A 6,000-nucleotide genomic window follows, 5' to 3' on the forward strand; every position below is an offset into this window, starting at 1 on the left:
GCGGGCTATAAAGTTGGCAACCTAGACCAGCTTGAAAATTCACTCTACTTCAATTCAATTGGACCAATTGACAAGACAGAAAAAAAGAAGCGGAGTACGCCAGAGTAAGAGTAGGTAGAGAGAGAGAGAGACTCCTGGCTCAGAGAAAGAGAGACTACTGGCTCACTCCTAGTGAAAGGTCAATGTCTAGTGCCTCCCACAGTCATCCAAGGGAAACAACATAACTGTTCATAGAGACTACAGTCTATGGTGACTACACCAATGACTATCACAGGTGGGGAAATTGGGAAATGAACATCCACACAGCACCACCTGTCAGTTATCTACCACCTTTTACTGGTTTACGAGGCCAAACCAGAGGGCAACAGAGGACCCACCACCTCCATGTGCTTGTAACAAGCCAACAAATTAGCAGCAAATAAATCATTTGGAGAGGTGGCACTAAAAGGAGCCAGTAGGGAAAGAAAGAGGCCAAAGGATCTGAAGAACAGGCAGGCACACAGAGATTAGTTTTTTAAAGTTAAAGACTGGAAAGAATTTAAGTGAAATTGAGCCCTCTTTCGCTTCGACTGGTTGTCTCTGCTCTAGCGGAGCAGAGACAACCCTGTCTGAGGACTTTCCATCTCAGGCTTATTATTCACAGTCAAAGATGATTTAGACACAACACACCAAACTGGCAACAAACAAATTGCAGGTGGGGTGAATTAATATTTGCCTGCCAAAAGCTGCTGAAACTGTTGGAGAACATCACAGGCTTATCAAAATGACTGCCTGCTTGAATTGGTGAAATTACTAGATCACCAATAGTATGGGGTCCTAATAAAATAGAGTGCACATTTGACAATATTGCGTCACGTTTAGAAATGATAACACAAGAAGTGCTCAGGGAGAAAACAATATAAAAAGGAAATGTAAAGTGTGTTGATTTTGCCCTGGTCCAACTTAAAAGCATATATGAGATGACATACTAGTAACAGGTTATATAACCATGTTTACGAGCAATAACAGAACTATGGTTTCAAAAAAAGAAAAAAGAAGAAGAAAAAACAGGACAAACTATTTCAATAGTCCCAAAAGTGTGAAATGTTCACATCGACACCCACACACTAACTGAACCCACATACTCATTCACACCACACACACACACTTGTGCCCACGGCTCTCAAAAACTATTCTTATAACTGCCATTGGAATCCAAATTAACCATCCTCCTGTATCAATCAGCCTCCCTCTCATAATGTAATCTACTGCTGCAGCTGCCTCAACCATCACAGCATCTCTCTGTCTCGCTTAGTTTCCATCCGTCCGTCTCAATCCAAGATAGGTTGGAGAGCAGCCCAAAAGGGTGTAAATTGATGCCCTTCCCCCATCTCCTTTGCTGATTGGACTCAAGCTCTTCAAAGATGAGAACCTTGCAAGCAGCTGGGCAGGGGCAGTGGGATTATGGTAATTATTTTTCGTGGCACTGGCAGCCTGGTTGACTCACAACATGTGATAACATAGGGAATTGTTTTACGGGTACAAATTTTAGCAATTTTTTAATTGGAACGGGACAACAGTCAAAGTGATTTAGAACCTCCCATTATTTCTTATGATTCCTTTTTTTACTCTTCTGATCGTGAAAAATACTGTGAGCGAGCAGACAACATTTGCTCTCATATCGTCTCAGGTTTGTACGATTTCTGGTTGGAGGAAGAAACACACAATTTCATAAGGAGTCCATAAGAAGCTGGACTCACTCCGGGACACAGGTTGGTCAATGTAGTCCTGGCTTGTCAATCATATTTGGTTTCAGTTTTCCAGGATACAGATCGTCAGATTTCTAATCTTACTGATAGGATAGAATAGGAACAAATGAATGCGGTGAACATTTTCTTAATATAGCATGCACTTAATGAAGTAAACAGGTATTTACTCTTTTAGATGAGCCATTTTTTAAGTGTTTAAAATACATTTATTTGCTGCTCCCGTCCACAGCAGTAAATTGCTTTGCTTTATGTAGAAAGAGAGTCGAACGAGACAATACCTACTAGTATTGCTGCAGTATTCATTAATATAAGCATGAAATATTATTCAAGTACGCTGCACGTGCAGTAACCTTTCCAACAATTTCGGGTTGCTGTCAGTTCAAATTTAAATTGCTTTAAATGTATGTGTACATCCATTTAAATTTGAGCACATACAGTAAGGCCTACATTATGATCTTATAAATAGATTTAAGTGGGTCACTAATCCATAGCCATTTCCTTTGCTATTGAACTATTAATTGTTATGATGGTGCATTACCGTATCTACAAGGATACAATATTCTATTTTGAACCACAGCAACCTCTACGTTATGCATTTAAATCTTTTGAGTAGTGTCTCTTCGGCCCAGAAAGGAGCCATGGGTTTGCCTCTGTCTTCACATTAGAAAGCAAATGAATTCCATTTCTGGTGCGTTACACTATTCAAACCGTAATAATTGCAAACACATTGTAAGGAGCACAAACCGCAACACATACAGAGTGAAGGCTGCACAGGGAACAACACATCTGTGGCATTTGGCAGGAAAGGACAGCAACAGAGACCGTACAATACTGTAATTTTACTGTAGTGACAGCTTTGTAGGAAAATATTCTTTTCATTTCATTATATTTCATTTAACACGTACATTAAGGATAAACTATTATTCATTCACTTCTATAATATCCATCTTGGGGGCAGGAATGTGTGCTTTAAATGAAAGACAAATTGCAGTCAACTCAGGAAGAGATGAAATTGTGCAACAGACAGAAACAAGCAGATAAAAGACAACGCCTAGCTAATTTAATTAGCAAAAATACCAAAGAGACAGAAATACAGTTGAAACAAATCCCAGAGAAGCAGGAAAACATTTCATCAGTCAGATCAGCTGAGGAATATCAGCCTTCATATTTACATTGCGCAAAACCGACGGTGGTGGGAGCTCACATAATCAGCAGACGGTTAATAAAACCAACATAAACTCTGCACAGTGAGGGACTTACGAAGCGTCGCAATAACTCTGCACTGTAGTCACACACACCTCCAGCTGAGCAGCACCAGCTGACTTCCACTCACATCCACTGGAGACAAAGTGCTCTGCTGGTAATGCGCGGCGGCCACTTCCTGGTTGGAAAAGTGAAGCCAATTCGAAAAGTGCCTTCAACATTCAGCCACTCCAAAGAGAAGCCAGAATAAATCTGAATGCATAGAAGTCAATGAGAAAATGACCCTACTTTGCAGCTTCGGACTGACAGATGTTTGCCCTCCTTATGATCACATCCAGCTATAATATCTCTCACCTTCTGCCTTTTGTACATGGCATATCTCAGTGTTGTGTGTCTTTTGGGTTCTGGTCTGTATAACCATACATTGTGTGGACACAGCTGCATAGATTCAATGCCTATTGTGCCAAATCAATGTGTATAACCATTTATGGGATGAATAATCATCTTCTTGATATGATCTTCTGAAAGAATAACAAATAAGAAAGCAAAGCCATATTTTCTTTCCTTTTGGCAGAGATGACATGTTTAACGCAATATTAATCTGCAAGTTATTATCAGCGCAGGTGTCCAGAGGAATCCACGCGTCTGGAGATCTCTGAATTATAATTGGTAAAAACTAGATTTTTTTACCATGGTATTTGTAAGTGAGTTTAAGGCCTACTGGGTAATTCATAAACACACGAGAATGTAGAGAAACGAAATGGAGCACTAAGCATTCTAATGCAGTTACACTATTTCCATCCTTAACATTGTTTACATACGGAGAGAGAAATTAATTCCAGTTTCCTGCAGTGTGTGATGAAATGTTTTGCATTTGCTGCTGCGTGAAGAAAATTCTGTCTGAGATTATAGTGGCCTGTGTTTAGATTTTGCCCTCTGTCCTTTTAAACTAAATGATTAAGCTTGCCCTTTGGATTCAGGATGCACTGCTTTTTTTCCCCTCAATGCTCCTGCAGCATGAACAAGCAGTGTCTAGAGTTGTTTTAATCAAAAATAATGGCTGTGAAATTGGTTGGTAACATATTCAAATGCTAATATACGAATATGTTGATGTTCTGAGCAGCGGCCTTGAGCTTCTGCTTCACACATGCAGTTAATACAGTTTGGAGTTCATGCTCTTGAATTTTCATTTAGAGAAAAAAAAAATCATTTTAATGCTGAGCTGCAACAACAGTGGCATAATATAAAAAGTGGTGGTAATGGAAATTCAATTTGAGATTAGGATTTAGTAGAGAAAAATATGCAGATTACCTATTTCCCCACATAGTATATGTTTAGTAACACCCCTTAGAACCAGACTGTGGAGTTCTTATGTGATAATTGAATATCTCCAAATTGTTTGAGTGCATGCATTCTTGTTTTCAAACTGTAAACTGTGAGCACCGTTAATGGCTTGACGCTGGCTCAGACATCTCTTCATTCAGAGAATTATGCAGGCAGGCAATCCCGGCTGTGGGGGCTTTGCTGCTGATCAAATCAAAGAGCGCTTGCAGTGATCGGCGGCGAGCAAAACCATACGAATGGTCTCTCTATTCTAGAAGTGGGCACAGAAAGGATCAGTTGCAGTTATTGTGTGACTGGAGACGTTTCGATACAACGTGTCTATCTTAAAACTATACCAGCCCTATACTGGGAAATTAGACAAACCAAACTAAATGGAATCCTTAAATGTACAGATTATCAATTTATTTTAATCATATTTTAGCCATATTGAATGGCAAACATTTCCTTTTGAATTTGTCTAAATCATGTCTGTATCTTTCTGTCTCTCTGTACAGTAGAATACATTCATTTTTAAGGATACTTTTACAGTACTCTATAGCAGTATTTGTATTGTTATTTCTTATTGAATAAAACACATTTTCAAAAAGGCTTTAGTGTGTTGTAATCTAGAGGGGTTAAAAAAAAAAAACATCCGAACCCCAACATTTAAAACCAAATACCTATCAACAAACAAATAGTCAAATAGTTGGGTCCAGCCCTAATCCTTTCTGAATCATTTCCATACATTATTATATTCTCTGCTCGTGGTAGGATAGGATTTGTATTCTCCTGTCATGCACATGAACACAGAATGTCAGTCAAGCCTCCAGAATGGGAATTTGAGGCAGTAAAAGGAGCGCTCTCTCCGAGTGTGCATGAAAAGCAATGAGGATACTTTAATTTGCTCCTCATCTTCTTGACTCTCCCGCTCTCCTCTTCCTCTCCAAGCAGTTGCAGGTGTGCAGACTGGGAAAAGGATTCATTAGAAGTTTCTTCCGACCTGGAGGTGGAATCCCGGGATGTAGTTTGAAAGATTAGTCACAGTGTCTTTTTGACACCGCAGACAAATAATGTTCTTAGTATCCTCTTCTGGATGTTTCTAGCCCCAGCACACTATTCTGCGCAGGGATGGATGGAGTACTATTATTTTACTCAAGTTAAAAAAAACTATTTGGGGAAAAAAAACTGTAAAAAGTAGGTAAGTTAAATTGTACTCCGCTAACATTAAAACCTACAGAAAAACCTGCATGATGATGATGTTAATTGATACATCTATTGACGTAAAGTATAGCATAAAGGGGTCAATGTGAAACATCACACAACAGAGTCCTGAACTACGAACAAACGATAAGATCCCTTTAGACGGCACTTTGCCTCCTGTGACTACAGCTGACAAACAAATTATACAGCTGCCTTTTTCCGTGTAGCATTACTAATGCTAATCTGAAAAAAAACGCTTATTAAAGCTACAGAAATCAAAAAGACTGACACGTCTTACCTCAGGCATAACCACATGTTCATTAGAGGGGTCATGTCCTCCCCACAAAGAAAGTGCTTTGTTCATCAGGTTCAAACTCATAACATAAACAACACTCGGCGAGTCTGGCCCAATATGACCAGTGCGATCAGCCTCCCTGTCCCTCACTAAGGCCCCACACAGACGGCAGAGGTATCCCCACCTTGAGCATTTCAGCAGACCCAGAATGCACCTGTTGTGCGTGTTTGA

Source organism: Cyclopterus lumpus, chromosome 14, assembly GCF_009769545.1.
Source record: "Cyclopterus lumpus isolate fCycLum1 chromosome 14, fCycLum1.pri, whole genome shotgun sequence".
NCBI lineage: Eukaryota > Metazoa > Chordata > Actinopteri > Perciformes > Cyclopteridae > Cyclopterus > Cyclopterus lumpus.